Here is a 23,296-nt window from a genome sequence, read left to right as displayed (position 1 = left end):
TCTTGGCTGCAGACATGAGGGGGAAAGCCAAGAAAGACTACAGGATGGGTGATATATAAGCTGATCCCTTGACATAGGAACAGCTCTGAGACTGGGTGAGACATGGTAAGTCTTGTTGGCTACAGAGTTCTCATGCCTTATTATACATGTCATCCTTTCTTATGGCATGGATAGAGATTGGGTTATACATTCTAAACAGACTTATAAAGTTGACAGATGCCTTTAACCTGCTCAAACATAAAACAACAACAAAAAAATCACCTTAAAGACTTGTGCACACTACATGTTCCATACTTGTGTTAATACATATATATATATGTTACATTTAAAAGTTTGTGTGTTTTCAGAAAGAATAAAAGGACCAAACACCAATGAAGACAAGTTACCCAGGTGATCCAGCCTCTCAGAATGCCTCTGCTACAGTTTCCTCAAAATTCTACATCCAGAACATTTTCCAAGGTACTAGCTATGATTGTCCAGCCTCATGTACTACTCCAGTCAGGACTTCAGATAAGCCCTGCCCATTATACAGAGACTGGCAACAAATAATACAGCTAGCTCTCCCAGGACTTGACTATTATCCCAATTTTTGCAGGGTCCCCTAAAGATGTCATTGCCCCCAGATGTAGCATGAATCTTAAAATGTCTTATTAATAAAAACAAACCCAGTGCCAGTTACTTGGGTGAATGCTGGAAGATCAGAGAAGCAGAACAAGCTACAGCCACCTCACCTTGACAATTCTTCAGCTGATCCTGTTTTCTCAGACTGGAAGCCTCCAGAATGAATCTCAGCTTTTGCTTAAAAGCCTAAAATCTTAACCAGCTCTAGTTACTGGTCCTCACACCTTATATACCTTTCTGCTTCCTGTCATCACTTCCTGGGATTAAAGGCATGTCACCATGCCTGGCTGTTTACAATATGGCTTTGAACTCCCAGAGATCCAGACAGATCTCTACCTTTGGAATGCTAGAATTAAAGGCATGTGTGCCACCATTTTCTGGTCTCTATATCTAGTGGTTGTCCTGTTCCCTGACCCAGATAAGTTTATTAGGGTACACAATATTTTGGGGAACACAATATCACCTCATCCAGACAACAAAAAAGCAGCCTAGAGAACACAACACCCACATTCCCAACAGGTGGGGCCAGTGGTTTTTGGTCATTTGGTGGGCTATGAATGTTTACCACCAATGAGGGTGTTTGGTTGCAAATAGTTACTGGTCATTGTAAGGGAGGAAACTAAGCAAGGGAGGTTGGATTCAGAAATCTCTTTCTCAAAAAAAAAAAAAAAATTGGGGCAGATACAGAAAGGATAGGATAATGGGTAGATTATTGAAATCTACTTTAAACTAAAATAAACTATAAATCTCAAATAGTTTATATTGGTATGGATTTGTATATTGATACAAATGTCGAAGGTAAGGTTATTTTTGTTATACTGTATATATGTTCCTATTCTTGTTTAAGGTATTGTATCTACACATGTCATTTTAAAATGTAGTATATAATTAAGAAAAACAGGTTAGTAGTTAGTCATCTATAATAAACAAACTTGTAGTTATGTTAGGTATGTTTTCAAGGTAAAACAGCGACATATTTAAGATAGATAGGTGGTCTTCAAACACTTCAGAGACCTACAGAATATGACTGTGAGACATGTCTGCTCCTGGCAGCACCAATTTACTTCAAAAAAGGATAATGACCATCAAAGAACCTCCATATGGAGTTTGCTTTTGTTGTGGCAAAGTTAGCCACTGGTCAAGAAACTGCCCTTGCCTCAACTGCTGACAGTTGTTGTCCAAATTGAATAAGCAGGACATGAAGGTGACTGCGAAGTATTGCCAAGACAAGGTAGGACAGTCCTTCAAAATTTTTGCTTCACAGAAAGGTCTGTCAGATATTGTAGGCCTGTAGGTCAAAGATGGATGCCACCATGTTACAGAGGAATGTCTAGGTGGCCAGCTGTTTCTGTCATTTCTATAGTTTTGAAATTTGTTTGCTCTGCACTTCCTGCTTACTCAGGTAATATTATATCCTTCTTGGGACTCTGATGGAGTTGAGGATGAGATAGGTATAGTTACAATGTTTCTTGTTAACAAATACAGAAAAGAAACTCAAAAAAGAGGTATAAAGTGTATAAGGTTGAGGAAGGAAGGAAGAGATGAATCTAGGCCTGCATTGGACACCAATGAGATATGGAGGGAGTCAAATATAGAGAATGAAAGAAAGGTAAAAAGCCATGAGTCAAAATGTAGATTCATATTAATGGGTCAACTTAAGTTAGAAGAGCTAGTGGGACACGCCTATGCTAAGGCCAAGCTTTCATGGCTGATAAGAAATCTCCATGTCATTATCGGGGAGCTGGCAGCTGACAAGAAAGCTTGCTACAGTGCATAGCTCAGTTGGCAGAGTGCTTATGCAACACGCTAACTATCACGAAGCTATAGGCTGGAATCCCAGCACTGCACAAGCAGGGTATGTTGATACACACCTGTAATCCCAGACTCAAGAAGTAGAGACTGAGAAGGTCCAAAAGCTCAAGATCTTCCTCAGCAAAAAGGAAGTTTGTGTTTGACATTATGAAAAGTGTCTGGTCTTCTTTTAACTAGAAGAGAATGTCTGAGACCTGATACTCACTTTCGAGAGCTGGATCTTGAACTTCCTATTGTCTAGTTCTCCACAGCTGGCTAAGACCATGGGAATGTGATGACAAGCTAAGGAGCCCACTGGTAACTCAAATTATAAACCTAATTCATGCACAAAGTCTGAGGTAGCTTAACTCTAGGAGAAGAATGTGAACCTTATGGTTCTCTCAACATATAAACCATGTGGTGCTCTTATGGTTCTGTGGCCTTGGCAAAATCATTTATGTTTTCGTTCATGTGTAAAAAGAGGGTAATAACAACCTTGCAGGTTCATGTGGACTAGAGCTATTGCGTGAACAAAAGAAAGATGGCTGTTTTTGATTCATAGAGCCCGGCAAAGGACATGCTTGTTTTCATCACTGAGCAAGGAGGCCTTTGAATGGAGATGTGATTCCTTTTGATTGACGTGGCCCAGGAGTACACTCAGGGGATGTTGGGCCCTGATATGTAATCATGCTCAGAAAGACTTAAGGTTATTAATCAATTTAGCAATTAAGAGGACATTTAGAATTAATTTTCTCCTAGAGTCATCAGAGCACAGCTCTGAGCTAGGTACTCCAGAGAGAATTTTTTAGATTTTTTTCTGTGGCTGTGTGTGGCAATTGACTGGCAGCCTTTCCCTCTGGACATTGTCAAGCCCTAAATAAATCACATCACTCTTTTATGGTCCGCCTTTGCAAATGGAGTTCATTATCTCCAGGGACACCTTCAACATGCCAGAGGGGGTGTATAAAGCCATTGGACAGAAATGGCTATTTCTAAGGGGATCCTTTTAGTAAAGACCTTCAAGAGAAATTGAAAGTAATCACTCAAAGGTAGGTTTATCACTCAATCTTAAGATAAGGTATGAAACTATGAAGTAATGTCACACTAATGGTGGGTTTACCAGGAGGTTCCTCTTATCTGAGGGTAACTGATCCATGACCAGCATTACTGAAAGTGAATCCACTTAAAATAGGAGCCATATGTATCATAGTAAATACATAAGGGGAAGTGTGGGTTTGGATTTTATGTTGAAAATTAAACCAAAGCAAGTTACTACACAGCATCATCCTTTCGTATCTAAATTATCATGTAATTTAGAAAAGATTCCTGTGTACCCTAGTTAGGGTTACTATTGCTGTGATGAAACACCATGACCAAAGCAACTTGGGGAAGACAGAATTTATTTGGCTTATACTTCCACATCATTGTACATCATTGGAGGAAGTCAGGACAGGAACTCAAACCGGGTGGGAACCTGGAGGCAGGAGCTGAAGCAGAGGCCACAGAGGATGCTGCTTACTGGCTTGCTCCCCATGGCTTGCTCAGTTTGCTTTCTCATAGAACCCAGGACCACTAGCCCATGATGGCACCACCCACAATGGACTGAGCTCTCCTTCATCAATCACTAATTAAGAAAATGTCGTATAGCCAGACCTTATGGAGGTGTTTTCTCAATTGGGGTTCCCTCCTTTCAGACGACTCTAGCTTGTGTCAAGTTCATATAAGACCAGTTAGCACACTGTGTGCCTTTGTTCACCTGTGCCAAGGAAGGCACAGACCCTCCAAACACCCCTCACATTAGCATGTCTTATGAATAGTTCAACTTCTTGTCCCCATTGATCAGTCAGAACAGGATTTTTTTTTTTTTTTTTTAACTTTTTTCAAGACAGGGTTTCTCTGTGTAGCAGCTCTGGCTGTCCTGGAATTCACTTTGTAGACCAGGCTTGCCTCGAACTCACAGAGATCCTCCTGCCTCTGCCTCTCAAGTGCTGGGATTGAAGGTGTGTACCACCACTTCCTGGCTAGAACAGCATATTTTCTTAACCAAATTTCAGTTAAGATTCTCTTTTTTCTCAGGTCTCCAGAGTGTTGCCAATCCTCTGTCCAAGCCAGATCACAGCATCCCAGGGCCTAGGCTAGCCCTAGTTCAACCTTTTGTACACAGAGGCCACATCGTCTACCCACTTCCTCACACATGCTCCTTTTAGCACTCCTTGCTCCCCCATTAAAAAAAAAAAAAAAGAAGAAGCCCTTTTTGCCCAAAGTTTAAGCCAGCTGCAGCCGTGAGGGTCAGAGCTGTCTCCCTTTCATACTCATCATTTCCCCTTTGACAACCTTACAACAGTCTTTGGAATAAAACTCTATCTTGGCGTGACATGATGACACGCCTTTAATCCCAACACAGGGAGACAGAGACAGACAGATCTCTGTGAGTTCAAGGCCAGTCAGAGCCACACAATGAGAACCTGTCTTTTTAATTTAAAAAAAAAAAAAATCACCTTTTCCAAATCCACATTTGTTCTTCTTTTGACAGTAGTAATATACCATAGAAAGTTAGGAGATGGCTCAGTGGGGAGAGTGTCTACTGCAGAAGCATGTGGACCTGAGTTTGGATCCAGAGCACCCACATAAAAGCTGGGTGTGGCAGTAGGTGCCTGTAACCCCAACACTTGTGGGTGAGATCACCAGAGCTCACACTTTCGAGCCATACTAGCTGTAACAATGAGCCCCAGGCTTAATGAGAGTCCCTGTCTCAACAAATAAGATGGAGAAACAATTAAGGACATCCCAGCATCAACCTTTAGCCTCCCTGGGTGTTTGCACCTTTACACACACACACACACACACACACACACACACACACACACACACACCACAATTTTAAAAGAATAGTTATATGTCTCTCTCTTTCTCTCTTTGTATACACACACACACACACACACACACACACACACTGTTTTGGGGGAGTGATGCTAAGGTTGAAACTCAGGACCTTGCTCCCACCAGCTAGGAGTTGTGTCACTGAGTTATAGCCACATACCTAAAGCTTCTCTTTATAGCATGAAATGACTAATTTGGGTTGTCAATGTCATACCTGGGAAGGGTGACCCTCAATTGAAAGAATTGTCCCCTTCAGATCAGCCTTTATGCACGTCTGTAGAGCATTTTCTGGCAGTAGGCAAGTGGCTCTGGGCTGTCTACTGAGAAAAGAAGCTGAGCGAGCCAGTAAGCAGTGTCTTCATATGGTCGGTCTCTGCTTCCGTTTCTGCTTCATGCTTCTACCTCAGCTTCCTTTTATAGTAAGCTGTAACCTGTAAGCAGAAATAAGGCCTTGCCTTTTCAAGTCGCTTTTGGTTATGATGTTTATCACAGCAACAGAAAAGGATGCTAGAACCGATGGCAAATTATTTGTGTGCATATCTTAAACTCATTTGTTCCGTGAAACACAATCAGACCAACATTCTTCAGTCCACGTTCAGTGTGCCCTTTGCTTCCATACCCATAAAAAACATGATATATAATGGGAACTTACGACAGAGGAAGCCTGCTCATCCAATGGTCAGAATGAGAGAGAGGAAGAGGCTAGGGTCCTGGTATCCCCTTCAAAAGCGCATCCCCATGTGACCAGAAGACTTCCACCTTGCCCCACCTTTGACAGGCTGCACCACCCCCCAACATAGCCATGGAGCTTTTTAACACACAGGGCCCTTTGGGAACACTGATCCAAGCCATTGCACCTTTGGCCTTTGTCGCTTTTTTTTTTTTTTTAAATCAGAAACTTTCATTAATATAGTTTAAGGACACCAAGAGTTCTGCAAATATTGATAAAGAAGACAGTAATTCTTCCAACTCCCAACTCAATTCCTACTCCTTGACTCCTCAGGATGACCTACTCAACTCCTTCTAATGGATTCCTTCTCTTCTCCCTCCCTCACTCCCTCCCTTCCTTCCCTTTCCCACCTCTTTTAACAGGGTCTCACTATGAAGCACAGGCTGGCCTTGAACTCCTAATCCTTTTGCCTCAGCTCTGGAGTTCTGGGATTACAGTACATCATAATGCCCACATGTCGCACAGTGAGCTTCTGTTTCTTAATTTTCCAATGTTTCCAATTTCTTAGATTTCCTTATTTTAGGCATTTCTTTGTTTCCCAGGTAGAAAAGGATGGTTTATCACTGCCTCACCAAAACTCCGGACCTCACCACACACATCTCCTGCCTCTGCTCAGCCTGAAGTTTCCCCAGTATAATTAGATCATAATTCTCATTAGATCAACATTCAATATTTACCTTAACAAGAATACATAAACATACTTCACAGCCAAGTACTTCACGAGTGCATAATGATTATTTTTTCTTTTCTTGCTAAATTTTCTTCCTAGGGTTGAAAATCATTTTGACTTTGTTTATTTGCTTAGCTTTCTATGTACTTGATGCTAATATATTCCCAAACTCTCCCTAGATTGTGTGTGTGTGATGTGCTCTCAAGTCTCTGAAATGCTGCGATGTCTTCAGTATTCTGGCCATTTCCTTTTCTTGAGGAGACAGTTCTGGATCTTGTGGCTGGGCCAGTTTGGGTTGCTGCTCCTGAGCTGCTGCACAGCTCCTGGCTTGAGAGCTCGCCTGCCATCTGAGTGGAGCTACCTCCTGTCTTGTTCAGCGTCTTCTTTCCCAGGAAACATGGCTGCCTCTGGTGTGGGCTCTTCTTCTCCCACGGACTATGCCTCTATTTTTCTTTGGTTGAATAGATGATATCATCATAGTAGCTTCCTGAGACAGAGTCCCAGCAAGACAAAATTTGAGGCCACTCATCTCTGAAGACTTTGCCATTCTACGCTCACACTGATTGAGAGTTTGGGTGAGGTCTGAACTGGAAGTCATTGGCCATCCTGACTTCAGTGTTGGTGGAAGGGCTTCTGCTCATCTCATTTTTTTGCATGAAACCTGCTTATTTGCTCTGGAATCTCTACTTTGTTCTCTTTGTTACAAATACTAAAATGTCATAGGAATAAACCTTTGTTTGACAGGATTTGTTTTCTTCATTAATTATTCTGGACATTCAGTGGACCTTTAAGCCTAGAAATTCATTTGTTTAAGACTGGGGGGGGGGCGTTCTTTGGATTATACATTGAATTATTTTTAAAATCTACTTTCTCTATGCTTTGCTTTTTTGAATTCCTATAATCCATAATTTGAATGTTTTCATGAACAAGTTTAATTCTCTCTCTCTCTCTCAAACAAACATGCAAATTGACTTCTGAAAATCACCCTCTACACATGTGCTATGGCAGGCACGCGCGCGCGCGCGCGCGCGCGCACACACACACACACACACACACACACACACACACACACACACACTTACAGTGTAGCCCAGACTGGCCTCAAATGCTTGATCCTCCAGATACCATGCTTGCCCTCTTCCCTTTAGCCTGAGTAATTTTCTTCACGTTGGTTTTCATTTCTACTGATTTAATCTTATTTTCTCCTATCATATTTGATTTAGGAAAGCTGTTCTTTTGTTCCCTGAGGATTCCTTTTTAATAGCATTCCATTCTTGACTTTTAGATGCAATATCACATCTTTTCTTAAAATTTAACTTTGTTATTGTTTTTTTGGGGTTTTTTTTGTTTGTTTGTGTGTGTGTGTGTGTGTGTGTGTGTGTGTGTGTGTGTGTGCCAGGTGTACACATGCCATAGCACATGTGTAGAGGGTGATTTTCAGAAGTCAATTCTCTCCTTTTATCCTAGCTTTTTTAGGATCCAATTCTGGTCATAGGGCATACTCTACCTGCCAATCCTCACTGGCTCAATAATATCATATTTTTCTAAGTATATTGTGTTTGTTTACTTTTTATTCATGGTAAAAACCATGAACAAAATTAGCTTAGAGAGGAAAGTGTTTACTCCATCTTATAGCTTACAGTCCATCATCAATGGAAGCTAAGGCAGGAACCGAAACAGAGACTGTGAAGAAATGCCGATTATTGACTTGCTCTCCATGGCCCTTTCAGTTTACTTTTTCAAACAACCCAGGACCACCTGCCAGGGTTAGCCCCGCCCACAGTGGGCTGAGCCCTCCCACACTGATCACTAATCAAGAAAATGCCCCCTACATACTTGCCTACAGGCCAACCTGATGGAGTCGTATTCTTAATTGATGTTCCCTCTTCCCAAATGACTCTAGCATGTGTCAAGTTGACAAAAAAGAGTAGCCAGCTCATATATTAGCTTTCTTCATCATGCCTAGTCTCTGCTTTCTCCAAGATGTTTTTACCTTCGGAGTGGACCTTGTTTTCATGTTATCAGTGTTTTCAAATGTCCATTGCTACTTGACTGAGTGCTTATAAACAGAATACCAAACTGCCGTGGTGTGGTGCTGCCTGGGGTGGGTCTTGTCAGTTATTAGTGTCACTGAACTGTGGCCTATCAGGGCCATTTCCTCAAGAAACTCTTGAGGTCATTTGATACAGCCATTTTATTAAATCTAATCTTTACCAAAAGTTTATCTAGCCTCCTGTTTGTGGAAGACAAATGTAGCTCTGATTGTTCGGAGGTAGAAGATTCACAGTCTCAGCATTTGCTGCGTAAACATGCATTAAGTTCCATATTTTCTCTAAGCCCCATACCTCCACTTGTGCTTTCCAGTCCGTGCTCTAAAATGGCTGGTTTGACTGTTCGATCATCGCTAGAGAGTGTGTGTTGGGGTGGGGGTGGGGTCTAGGTTTGCTAGGAACAAAAGCATGGAGGAGTGAAAGGACCCAAGGGCCACTTGCATTTTGAGAAAACAGCCAACCAGTCTTGGTTTTGGTGCTAATTTCCCCTTCTCTTCCTAAAAGTATCTATTTCACTACTTCTTGAATCTTTGAGGCTTCTGAGACAGAATCCTGAATTCTGGACTCAACAGTCTCAGGCCTGCTGGGTCAGTCTCCACTTGTGAATATGGTTCTTATTAAGTGGGCTTTCTAGCTTCCAGACTTTGGTGACTGCTGTCCCTGTTGTATTTCCTTCTTTTGGTGTTTTAATGAGGTTCCAGGAAGTTAAAGGGCATGTGCGCTTTTCAATCTTTAACAAGAAGTTCCAGCCGATGCTTGAACTTGAACTCCATACTGACTCCCTAGAAGCAGACCCACACAATAATATATTGCTGATAAACAATTCTGAAGCTTTTATGATCCGTTGGACACTATTTTAAGTATATAGGCACTAACCTTATGCCAGGAGGATAGTTTACTATGAAAGCTTGGTGGCCCATTTGGAACCTTCTTCTGTCCCAGGGAAGCCTGGAGGGATGTGCTTACTAGTAATGATACTGGGACAGTTATTTGTTTGTTTGTTTGTTTGTTTGCTTTACTTTGCTTTCAGTGCTAAGAATCAAACCCAGGACCTTGCACATGCTACACAGGCACTCTAATGTTAACACCAGCAGAACATGTTCCTGTCTGTGGGAGAGCCTGGAACAGACCACACTCCCAGCCAAGTGCTAATTTTGACTTTGCCTCTATTAGCTGTGCATCTACCCCTAGAAGAGGCAACCACTGAACTGTGTCTCTTGCTTTTCAGGATCTTGTGGAGTCCATGTAATCAGATGCGCATGTGAGTTCTCAGTATGGAGTTCTCACTATCTCAGATGACGAGCATCCAGAGAACAAAAGAGGGTGGGGTGTCTTGGGGAGAGTGTCCACTTGCCCCTGTCTGTGCTGGAACCCTGTCTGGCATGAACCTGTGCAGGCCTCGTGTGTGCTGCCTCCAGCCTCTGTGAATCCATGTGTGTGTCAGTCTTGTTGGGTCTCAAAGACACTGTTTCCTTGAAGTCAGCCATCACCTCTGGCTCTTACAGTCTTTCCACTTCCTCTGCCACATAGATCCCTGAGCCATGAGAGGAGGGATTTGATGATGACATCTCATTTAGGACTGAGTGTTCCAAAGCTTCTTACTCCCTGCGCGTTGTCCAGTGGTGGGTCTCTGTTAGTTCCCATCTGCTGCAAGAGGAAGAAGCTCCTCTGATGATGGCTGAGCAAGGCACTGATTTTTGAGTGCCAGCCCAGTGTGGCCAAGAACAGAAATTTTACCACCCTTTGCAAATAAGGAAACTGAGGCATGGGAATCAGCTAAGAGATGCTAAGTCACATGTTTACAATCGAGACTTGGAACTGGTGACTTGATGCGGAGTATTTGCTTTTGACCCAGCCTGGCCACATTTTCCTCAACCGTCTTGTCATCTGTCATTTCGGGCCTTCTGTCACCAATCCATTGACTATTTTGTTTTCATTCTCATTAGATGCCTTTTCTTCTCTGCGGGCCTCTCTCCTCAGTGCTTCATCTTGTTCCTGACTTTCAGTGGGGTTTTCAAACACTTTTTACTACCCAGAGTCTAAGATGAGACTAAGCTGCAGGAAGAGTCCCTCAAGGTATGATTCCCCTCAAGGTGTGATTCCCCTCAAGGTGTGATTCCTCTCAAGGTGTGATTCCCCTCAAGGTGTGATTCCCCTCAAGGTATGATTCCCCTCAAGATGTGATTCCCCTCAAGGTATGATTCCCCTCAAGATGTGATTCCCCTCAAGGTGTGATTCCCCCTCAAGGTGTGATTCCCCTCTTAAGGTGTGATTCCCCCTCAAGGTATGATTCCTCTCAAGGTGTGATTCCCCTCAAGGTATGATTTCCTTCAAGGTATGATTCCCCTCAAGATGTGATTCCCCTCAAGGTGTGATTCCCCCTCAAGGTGTGATTCCCCCTCAAGGTGTGATTCCCCTCAAGGTGTGATTCCCCCTCAAGGTGTGATTCCCCTCAAAGTGTGATTCCCCAAACCACAGTGCTGGAGCACATGCCTCATACTACCTTCTGGAAAAGAAAAACCAAGCAAGAGTTCTTGCTGCAGGTCTCATTATAGATATGTGGGAGAGACCCCCCACTTCCTCTCTTCCCAAATCCCATTTCTACCATAGCTGAAGCCTCAAAGCCTCCACTTCATATGTTAGCCTGAGACAAACCAAGTGCTGAACTCAAGACCTGCTGCATCAGCTATGACCCTGTCCAACATACAGTCACTTTGTTGCCCCTTCAGTGACTTGCCTGTGTTCCCGTCTTAGTGACTTATACCCTTCCATCTGGCAGCTGTGGAGCTGGACTCCACTTCACGCTTCGCCTCCTGGGGTAGCCTGCCTCTGGGTGTGTCGTGAGCCAGATGCCTGTTTTCTCTCACAGTAAACCCCCCTGATTTCAGCGCTCCAGCCATCTGTTCGCAGCCACCACCACCTCGTCCTTCAGCAGGTTCCTTCCCTTCATTAACTGAGAAATGAGGCACAGAGGGGCAGAAGAGGTAAGGCCTAATGTTTGGCTCTACTGCCAACTGCACCATATAGATGTTACTTCAGTTACTCATCTCTCTAATCCTGCTCTTCCACAGTGGGAAACTGAAGCCCAGAATGATGTCTTAAGACACCTGCTGCAAGTGCCATAAGGTCACTGCCAGAAAAATGTGGGAACTGGAATTTCCCTCACATCTGGTTTCAGAGCAGTTGAGATCAGATCAAAAAGAGATAGAATTCCCTCCCGTAAGGGCTCAGGAGGAAGGCTCACGATAAGAAGGCCCAGCAGGACCCAGGAAAAGTCTAATTGCAAAGGTGGTAATGGAATCAGAGCCACATTGGACTAGCCAGATGACGGAAATGCCTGAATTGTTGCTACATGGGGAGAGGAGTCTGAGAGAGCATCTGGTCATTTTGGGTATGTCCATCCATAATTCCCCACACATATGGCCTATCAAAGCCACCATCTCCCCCTGTCTAGTCTCACAGTGCGTGGCAAAAAGCTGTAGAGAAAGGAGGAGTGAGCATGGACCATCCTGGCTGTTGAAGGGTCAGTGTCAGCAGAACCAAAGGGCAAGAAGGAGCCAGGCTAAGCCACCAGCATTCCTACATGGGGCCTTTCCCAACCCCCAAAGATAATGGCTGTGGCCTCTACAAGGCAACAGCTCTAAGAGTTGGCTTGTTCTCTTTTCTTTCCCCAGGGACTCCAGGACCCGAATAAGGGGAAGGGGCATTGGGTTAGAGACTGGTTTGTATTTCAGACAGAGATTCTAATTGGTTCTGACCTGAGCCTCTTCACTTCTCATTACCTCCTCGAGTCACTGAGTCCCTTTCATGTTTCAAGAGACCAAGTCCTCTCCCCCTCCTGCCAAGGGTCTGGATTAACCTATTCCTGACCCTCAGATATCTATGTTCCCAAGCCAGCACACGTTTGCGGGGTAGGAATATTGGGAGGTGCCCATGACGTCAGCAAAACATAGAAAATCAGCACCGAATTTGTTCCCCAACTCCAAACGTTGCTCCTTCCTCACAGACATGCCCCTGCCACCCCTGGCCTGTATTCCTCTGTGGCCTCCCCACCCCACCCCAGGCTTAGCACTTATAAGGTTCACTTCCCAGGGTTCTGAAGGTTTCTTCTCTGTGTGTGATCTTACGTGAGTAATTCAGCTTCTTCTTACTGCATGTTCCTTACCCAAAATAGAGATAGTGAACTTTCCTTTCCATTTACACTCATTTTTTAAATAAAAAAGTGACATATGGCTGGGCATGGTGGTATACATCTACAATCCCAACACTTGGGAGGCCAAAACAGGAGGATTGTGAGTATAAGGCCACCCTGGCTACATAATGAGACCTTATCTCAAAACAAAACAAAACAGAACAAAAAAACTTCTAGTTTTTAAAAGTTTTAAAAATTATTAAGACTATAAAACCTTTTGTACTTATAAAAATGAATTTTAAGTTCATGTATCTATAAATTATTCTGCATAGACTATTCAGAAACACATTTTTTATCTTAATACACTTGTGAAGATTTTCCATCCAGAGGTATATATAGACTTTTCAAAAACTGCACAGCACTCCCTAAAAGATATCATAATGTTTTCAGCTATCTCCCTATTGATACACATGTGGGTTTTTGTCTGAGAGTTCATTACTACACACTGTGCTGGTCAGGTTTTGATAAAAATGAGAGTCCCCTGGGGAGAGGGGTCCTCCGTTGAGGACCTGCCTCCCGCAGATTAGCCAGTTGGCAAGCCTGGTGGGCCACCTTCTTGTTTAATGATTGACGTGGAAGGGCCCAGCCCTCAGTGGGGAGCTGGAGGAGGGGCACTGTTGCTCCTGAGTAGTAGGTCCTGGGCTGTGTAAGAAAGCAGGGTGAGCAAGCCAGAGGGAACAAGCCAGGAAGCAGCAGCCCTCTGTGGTCTCTTCTTCGGTTAATTCCCCTGTGTTTCTACCTTAACATCCTCAGTGATGGACCATGGTTGGCAGTTGTAAGATAAAACAAAAATGTTTCCTCCCCAAGCTGCTTTTGGTCACTGTGTTTGTCACGGCAATAGAAAGCCAACCAGGCCCCAGCCCTGCTGTGGTGAACTTGCTCTATGGTGGCCTCAAATTGGGGTGATTATCCAGCTCATGATACCCTTGGGGGGCAATGTCTCAGGAAAACTTTCCTTCTTTTGAATTCCTTAACCTGCAATCCAAATATTCACTGAGTCATTCTGTTTCCAGGATCACCATGACTGGTCCTAGAGTGAGCCAATGCAGACAGAATCCTTCCCAGGAACATTTGCTCCAAATTCAGTACAAGGAGTCCTTCCCTTCCCTCCCCTCCCCTTCCCTCCCCTCCCCTCCCCTCCTCCCTTCCTTCCCCTCCTTTCCCTTCCCTTCCTTTCCTTTCCTTTTGAGGAAGAGGCTCACATTGTAGCCCAGGCTAGCCTATAATGCACTATATAATCTAAGCTGATCTTGATGTCATGAAATCGTCCTGCCTTTGCCTCTGGAGTGCTAGAATTACAGGTGTGAGCCACCGTGCATCCAGCTTTCTTTTTTTTCCTTTTTTTTAAAAAGAGGTCTGGAATAACAAGAATCCAGGAGCTGCCAAAGGACAAGAGCATAAAGCCAACAGAGAGAACAGCTGAGGATGGGACAATATCTTTATTAAACTAATTAATTTATATCAGTCTATTTATGATATGATCTGACTCAAGCTCCATTTGTGCCAAACAAATGCTCTACCACTAAGCCATATCCGGGTGCAAATGGTTTGTTTTGTTTTATGTAGCCCAGTCAGACCTGGAATTCACTATATAGCTCAAGCTGGCTTATAACTCATGATCTTCCTCCCAAGAGCTGGGATTATAGGCATGGACCACCACACCTGGGCAGAGTTCGTTTTTTAACCAGAAGTTAACTTATTGTTAAGGTCCCTCTGCTCTAGTGTTCTTTGACCACGAGAGAGGACATCATGGGATGAGTCCATTCCTTTCTACTATTTAGCTCTTCTCTCTGAATCCTGTCAATGCCCCTGAACTCTCAGAAGGCCAGGGGTCTCGACGAGGGAAGCCCTTCCCTCCATCCTCACTCTTTATATGTGGCTCTTCTACACTGTAAAGCTCTCTGAGATCGCACCTGTGGCATTCGATAGCATACAGCTCTACTGTAATAATAGCTTGGGCTCTTTGAGAAGTGTCACTGAGAGGTGTCATCTATATTTTCTTGTGGCTGTCAAGTGCTTTGGTGACAGCAAACTTTCTTAAAGGAAAGGGGACAGAGCAGAACAGTGGATACACTCAAGTGGTCCCCAAAGGTTCCTTAAACACCTTCACATCTCCAAGACCCAAGTTAGAAACTGGGGATGGAAAGATGGGCAGAGTATCTTCCAGCCTTCCACTACTGCCCTTCTTGTGAACTTCTTTCACCTGCTTAACCATTGGCATCTCCCCAGTTCTGCAAAGGCGCAGCATCCTCCAGAGCTCCCATGTGCTACCTGCCATCTTCCTTTCTGCATACAAGGAGGGGAGGTCCCCCCACTTCACAGGGCACTTGTGAGGCTCCAATGAACCAATAGTACTTTGCAACCTGTAAAGACCAATCATTATTAACACCCAAGAAGAGAAGACATGCAGGGAGCAGAGGAAAAGGATGGGGAGTAGGCAGAGGAAAGGAGCAATAGGGAAATTGGGAAGGCTGACAGGGCCAACCCTAATGACTCCACATTAAGGGGAAGAGATGCAGGGTTCAGGGCAGAAGAGCCAGAAGCTTGGAATGCAGCAAGATTCAGATGACCATGCCTGGAGTCTGGGGCCCCCAGCTCCAACATTATTTATCTCCCTGGAGGTGGTGGCCTCAGGAGGTTTCTTTGACCTATCCCGAGCAGTGGCTGTCTGCATCCTGGCAGCCTCTCCTATGGTGCATCTGCCTGTCTGTCCATCTCTACCCCCAGCCCTGAGAACAGAGAGGAGGCCCAGCATGAGCCCACTTCTTTCCCTGCTGCTTCGTTCTAAGGCTTCCCAGGGTAGAGACAGATAGGCAGGGGATGCTGGCTCCTAAGAGTATTTGTGAGATTGAGGAGGGGCACCACTTTGAGCTCTCTGCTCCACACCCCATCACTACCTCAAGGGCCACAGCAGGGCAGTGCAGACCAGACAGCTTGGGGATGTGTGGCTCCCCCAAGGAGGGGCTGGGATATCAAAGTTGGAAGTGCGGGGGCATGTCAGCCCAGCTTTGTGAACTGGACTCCCATCAATGCATGAAAGCCTTGCTCTACAAACCACATTCGCTGCGCTCCCAACCTGCATTCCCAATTGGTCACGGCCTGGCCCCCAGCTGCATTCCTGCGCTAGAGGAGGCAGAGGGCCCTGGTCTCTTTGTTCTTCCCAAATCAGGGCTTAGAACCATGACAGGCTGATCACATTACCCAGCTGAGGTCAGCCCGGCAGGAATGACCCCTCCTCCCCCACATCACCAAGACAGAGACACTACTGGCCCTACCTTACCCCCACTACTTTACCCTACCCTTACCTGTGTTGGCTTTTCATAACAGGCCAAATTGGGCCTTTATAGAGGAAGAAAAATGCAGAAACTACAGTTCTGCTGCTTCGTCCAGAGTCAGAAGCCAGGAGTGGTGCCCAGACCCTGATTCCAAGGCTGGTCCAATTTCCGGCCATCTCCACGGCTTTGCAGCTGCTCTGAAATGGACCCAGCTGCCCTACTGGCTCAGAACCACATACAGCTTACATATAGATGGCATCTCAAACCTGAGATCAGTGCCAGAAGAAGGACAGCTTTAGTGTGAGCATGGAGAAGATGCCTTCTGTCCTCAGTACCTCCCCACCCCACTGAAGGCACTGCCCTTTTGGCCTTGGAGGGACATCTTCTGACCTGCCTGGTTAGACTGTGGGCTCTGCTGTGTGACCTTGGCTGACTTGATATACTTCTCTGGATTTCAGTTTCTTCCTCTTCAAAACTATTATAACCATGAGGACTTCTTTAGAAGGTACTCTGCCATAGGTTTCTCAGTTGTCATGGCTATATATCCAAAGAGTAATTGTGGGACTGAGGAGGGGCGCCACTTTGAGCTCTCTGCTCCACACCCCATCACTACCTCAAGGGCCACAGCAGGGCAGTGCAGACCAGACAGCTTGGGGGGGTGTGTGTGACCCTTCCCTACTCTCTTCCCTCCTATCTCCCCAAATACCTGGCCTACACGCCCTTTCCTGCTTTCTCTGAATTCCTAAAGCTTCAAGAAACAGAGCCAAGCTCTCAGAGACACCTCTGCTCAAATCATCCTGTATTATTCTGAAAAGCAGTCCAGGTTGGATACAGGCCCTAGTTAATAATGCAGTGGTTTGGGGGGTTTGTTTGTTTGTTTGTTTGTTTGTTTGTTTGTTTTCCCAATCACAATGAACAAGAGGATGGAAAAGCATCAGCCATCAGGAGAACATGACAGAGGACCCTAGGAAGACTTCTCTGAATCAAGTGTCCCTAAGCTGAGGCCGGGAGTGCTAGGAGACTGGAGCAAATGGGAAGGAAATAGTCCTTGCCAGAGCCAGAGCCTAAAGTGGGGTACAGGCCAATGGGGAATCTGGATTGTGTTCTAAGTGAAATCAGAAGCCATCGTGGGACTTTCAGCAGGAGCATGATAGACACCAGAGTCACTGGGCAGAGGAATGGAAGGAAGTCTAGTGGCCAAGAAAGATGCTGATGGGCAGTGTTGCTGGGGAAGTCCCCGCTGGAGGTGATGCTTGGCTGAGTCCAGCTTTGCAGGAGCAGCAGGGAGGAGACACAGCAGGCACCCAATTGTAAGTGGGGGCTTGTTGGCCTGGCAGTCATGCATTGGCCTGGTCTTGGATAATCAAGAGACCCAAACACCCTTGGAATGGCCCGTTCTTCTCTGCTGTCAGGGTACGTCAGAGACTTCCAGCACCCAAGCCTCCTTCCTGTTGTTCTCACTCTCAGCTCCCCAAGTTGTGTTAAGAATTGTTGTTTACTAAACAAACCAATTCATTACATTACTAATTAACTCTGTTGCTTTGTGTTTTACTACTCAGGCCTATGAGACTGTTTGTCTGAGATGTTGATTGCAGATTAATGCTGTTCCCACTTGGAGATGATTTGTTCCCAGCCTAAAACCCTCCAGTGCTATGACGATGCCATCCATTCAGTTAACCAGGGATGGATAGGCATGCCAAGAGCATCCCACATAGCCTTAGGAGTATGCTAGATGCTCCTTCTGTCCCTTCAGGTGTCTCTATCCTCACTCTGTAGGACAGCATGAACATAGTTTCTCTGCCCTCTTGTTTCTGCTTGGGGTTTGCTAATGGAATTCACTGTTAGGAGGAGGAAGGGGCCTGCTCCCTCCTGATCAGCCACTGGAGCTGCTGTGGCCGTGTCCTTCTAGTACACACCACAGGGCCTGTCCCTTTGTCTGGCTATAGAAATTGGAGGGTTCTGCCCTGTCCCTGCACCATCCCTTCAAACAGACACTGCTGTTGATGGTGCCCACTGCCCCTTACTTCTGTCGGTGAATCCTGTCAACAGCACATCACTAGTTCCTTCTTATACTCTCCTGTTTGAGTGAGCTATCTTCTTGAGTGAGAATGTGATTTGCACAAGAAATGGAGGAAAGTGTCCTAGATGGCTGGCATTTAAGTGAAAGGGTGAATTGAAGCCAGTCTTTATGATGGTTGATCTTCATCATCAACTTGGCTGCATTTAGCATCACCATGGAAACACATCCCTGGATATTTCCAGGGGTGGGGGAAAATGGCTGAGGTTGGAAGACCTACCCTGAATGTATGCATCTGAGGTCCCAGACTGAACAAAAAGGAGAAAGTCAATAAAGAGCTAGTTTCATCTGTCCCTGCTTATGACTGTGGACACATGTGACCAGCTACTAGTGCCAGGCCTTCCCCACCATGATGGACTACACCCTCAAACTGTCAGCTACAGCATGCCCTCCTTCCTAAGTTGCTTTGTGGGGTATTTTATTATAGTAATGAGAAAGTACATTGCAAAAATTACGTGATTCCTGTGGGCTTTGAAAAATAAATATGAAAGTACCTCCCCAATTGTCATCGTTACCACCACAGACAATCAGAGCCTGGGGATGTCCAAGTTAGGGATCATTAGCTGAAAGGACAAAGAGGCTACACAAACCTCCATGTGGGAGCCTGGGCTTTCCCCTCCCAGCTGGACCCTAAGTAGGAAGAGAGAAGGCGGTTGGTAGGCCCCACTGAGGGCTGTACCCTATCAGTCCCTCTCTGGAGCGCTCCCATGATGTGAACAGAACCCCCACACACCCACCCAGATCCAGCCTCAAAGCCAACTTGGCTAGAGCCTGGTGGGAATGGTGCCTTGGGAAGGAATGTCCCGAAGTCCATCAGGCAGAGGGGACAGCTGCCTGAAAGATTGGGTTTCAGGAAAAGCAAGCCTCACTCCTCCCGCCTGCAGGCCTGGGCTTCTGAGGGCCTGGACACCTGCTGGGACCACCCCAGCCCACCCTCTCCCTACCCAATGGGAGAGGGGAAAGAGCAGAGCCGGGAAGTAGGGCTGTCACGCTCCCACCCACCCCATCTAGTCCTCTCCTTCTCCTTGTCACCTTCAATTAGACAATTCATGTTCATGCTTTTCAGAGTGGGGCCTTCCCACCAGCTGAACCCGGCACCTGCCCATGCCCCGCCTCCCCCTCCCTGCACTCCAGCTTCTGGGGCTTCCTTTTGAGATTGTGTGCTGACCTCACCCTCCTGTCTCTCTGTGGGGAACACACTGTGTTTATCACTGCCATCTCGGAGCCTCTAAATGCTCTCATCTTCCCAGCTACCTCTCGCCTCCTCATTCCTGCTTCCCTAACCCCATTAGCATTTATTACTCATAACCCTAGTGAGAAGGGATCCATTATTATTTATTTAAATAATAACACCACATACTATTTCTCGCTGCGCCCTCTCTGCCTGCCTCTCTGGAGTGAGCCAGCCCTCACCATAACCTTCTCAGGCAGGAACTACTGTAAGCTCATCAGTGTCAAGGTAACTGAGACCATAGGTAACTCCCTAGGCTAAGAAGGATGGCAGGAAACTGGAATCCAGATTCTTCTGTCTTACCTGCTCCACCACTGTCCTGTCTCATTCCCTTAGGACGCAGTACATCCCTGAAGAGACCTGACAATGTGCTTCCGGTATTCTGTAGGCACTGCCCACCACAGTGGTGCGAGCTGGAGTTTTCAGCCTCTTCAGAGAAGCCCCAGTGAGCCACTTAGTGCTTAAATCACATCGTGTCCACACTCTGCTCAATGTCTGTAGTTGCTTGCCCTTTCTAGACATCCAGCAGTCCTGCAAACGGTCTTCCAGACCCTGAGTGATCAGCTACTGATATGCTCGGATCCCACTGGCTCCAAGCTGCTCCCCACACATCCCGGTATGCCCCAGAGTCTGGCCAGGGGTGACTGGCAAAGTCCTGTTCACTAATTGCTTGTCATGGCCTTACTTCCTGTGGGTGCCGCAAATGCTGGTCCCCCTGAGGGACCAGCCTGGGCATTCTCCCTCTCTCCACAGACAGAGCAGCCAAGGCCTCCAGGCAGGCCCCTGCATCTTTCTCTGACTGTGTTCCCCTTCTTCCTTTCTTCCTGTTCTCCTTTACACCAGGCTCCCTATCCCTACAGCTGCACAAGCTGCTGCCATCCAAGTTTGCCCATCCAAGTCCTTGACAGCCTGTTCAAGCTCGCCCTGCCCAGGAGCTTTCTCAGTGTCCTCTCCACTCCATCAGTCTGTCTGTCTCCTTTGCTGTTCCCCATGGTATGTGGAACACCCCTCCTCTGTGACTGTGACTTTTTTTCCCCCGTTTTAAATGTACCTTTTATTGACTATTATCATGCGCACCTGCAGACATGATGGGGGCAGGGCGCATGCCATAGCACACGTGTAGCAGTCAGAGGACAACTTCGTGGGGCTGATTCTCTCCTTCCACCTTTATTCGGGTTCCGAGGATTGAACTCAAGTTGCCAGGCTGGGGCAGCAAGCACTTGTACCTGCTGAGTCATCTTGCCTGCTATGACATTTTTTTTTTATTCGGCCTTTGACATCCGTGTTTTAATCCTAATCTTTGGACTAGGTCTTGTCCATGCTATGAGCACATAGCAGTTGGTACTCAGTTCCTCCACGTGGGTTTTAAAGAAGTGAGTTCTCTGAGGGGGAAATGAAGGCTGAGAAGAGAAGAGTTGTCCCTGGGCATGAGGCAAAGCCCCAGACTCCCTGGAGAGCTTCCAGGTGCCATCCTGTGGGATTCTTCATTTGGGAGACACAACACAGAAAAATTTTAGTAGATTTTAAGGTGCCCCCATGTCTTCTGCAATTATATTATGTTGGGGGCAAAAGAAAGATCTAGCCAACTGCAATTTAATCTCAGAAGCCCTTCAAAAGCAAGAAGGTCTCTCTAGTCATGGATTGGAAGAACTTCCCAGTAAGGGTTCTACATTCAGGCATTGGCTTAAGGATGGAGAAACACTTGGTGAGGAATGTGGCTGGCCTCAGACGCTGAGAGCAGCCCTAACTGAGGGCCAGTAAGAAAACAAAAGCCTCAATCCTGCAGCCACTAGGACCTGAATTTGGCCAAGAACCTGATCAGGCTAAGAAGCAGATATGTTCCCAGACCTTCACAAAGGGAAACAGCATGCTGCTAAGACCACTGCAAAACTGAAGAAAGAGCTGGGATCTGGCAGCCTCTAACAGCCTCTGACCCAGGGCCATCTGAGCTCTGCAGTCTGTGTTGATTAATTACTTTGGTGAGCCTTTTCACCGGGATAGAAAAATGAGGTGATGTGTCTTGAATATCACAGGGACACACACTAACATAACCATGCACTGCAAATCTATAATTAAAATTTAACTGGGATTTTTTATTGTTTTATTTGATGACTCTTGTTGCTTTAAATCTCAAGGAGTAAACTGGGTATGGTGGCCTATAATCCCAACACTAGGGAGGCTGAGGCAGGGAGATGGAAGGTCTGAAAACATCATGGGCTACCTAACATAACTTGTCTTAGTTAGGTTTCCTATTACTGTGAAGAGACACCATGACCACAGCCACTCTTATAAGGAAAACATTTAATTGGGATGTCAGCTTAGGTTTCAGAGGTTCAGTCCATTATCATCATGATGGGGAACATGGCGACATGTAGGCAGACATGATGCTGGAGCTGAGAGTGCTACATCTTGCAGGCAACAGGAAGTCAGCTGACTGTCACACTGAGTGAAGCTTGAGCAAAAGAGACTTCAAAGCCCGCCCCCATGGTGACACACTTCCTCCGACAAGGCCACACCTCCTAATAGTGCCACTCCCTTTGGAGGCCATTTTTTTTTCAAACTGCCACACAACTCTATCTCAAAATCACAAAAACAAATCTGGGCGGGGGGGGGGGGGGGGGGGGGGGGCATTGTGGGGTAGACTAGCTGGGAACTTGAAGCAGGAGTCACTTGAATGGCCCAAGCTAGCAGAGTCTCAGCATGGACATGGTTTGCATATCTATCTCCTGGAGCAGGGCAAGAAAGCTTCTGAAGCTTCCATCTAATCCCCCACATAATCTGGGACAACTTCCCTCTGACACCATAACAGCCTGGGCTATATGAGATTTTGTCCCAAAAGAAATAAAATCATATTATAGTTTTTGCCAATATTAGATCTCAATCCATCACAGTTTTGAAATTACAGTAGCATTAGATCTTATCAATAAACATTCAGTACTATCTCACATTTCTTTAATGTTTTGATAACTATTTGATAAAATTGGAGGTTTTTGTAAATCTATTTTTCATTTTGGGGTGTGTGTCTGTGTGCATGTACATTGTGTGTCTGTGTGCATGTACATGCATGCGTGTGTGTATATGTGTGTGTTGCTGGTGATTAAACCCACAGCCCCACACATTTCAAGCAAGCCCTGTACCAAAATGTGTTTTAAAGGAAACATTATTCTGAGAGGGTCTTGTTAAAATTTGGATCTCAAATGTCATTTGAAATGTTCACGATTTGAAGGCTTGGTTCCCACTGCTGCTCTATTCAGAAGTAGGGCCTTTGAGAAGTGACTAGATTGTAGGCGCTGACCCCAGCGATGGAGTCATCCAGTGGCACTGACTCCACTTTCCTGTCTCCCTGGACCTTATCACAGCTGCTCTGGAGCACTGGACAGTGGTATCTTGTCCCCCATATAGCCACAGCTCCCACCCTGGGTACCACAAGGTCCTAGTTGGCTCTTCTCACTTCCTCTGTCCCCTATTTCAGCCCACAGGATCCCACAACTGCCTACCCACCATCCAGCAGAAAGGATAAAAATATACATCCACCCATGGTAGTAATGTCCTGCTGTTTGTGAGAAACAAGTAGTAACCTGTCATGCTCAAGGCAAAGAGAAGGGCAGAGCCTGCCACTGCCAAAACCCACATTCCCCCGGTGCTCCTGGGTACAAAGGATTCTCCACCTAGATAATTCCTTGGCTGTCAAGGCCTCAGCAGAGTGGGCCTCCTCCTCTACACCAGTGCCACAGTCCTTCCTGTTCTGGGTCACTGGACTGTTTTAGGGTGTGGGTAG

The sequence above is a fragment of the Onychomys torridus genome, chromosome 7 (genome assembly GCF_903995425.1).
Source record: "Onychomys torridus chromosome 7, mOncTor1.1, whole genome shotgun sequence".
Lineage (NCBI taxonomy): Eukaryota > Metazoa > Chordata > Mammalia > Rodentia > Cricetidae > Onychomys > Onychomys torridus.
Note: the sequence above shows the minus strand (reverse complement) of the source record.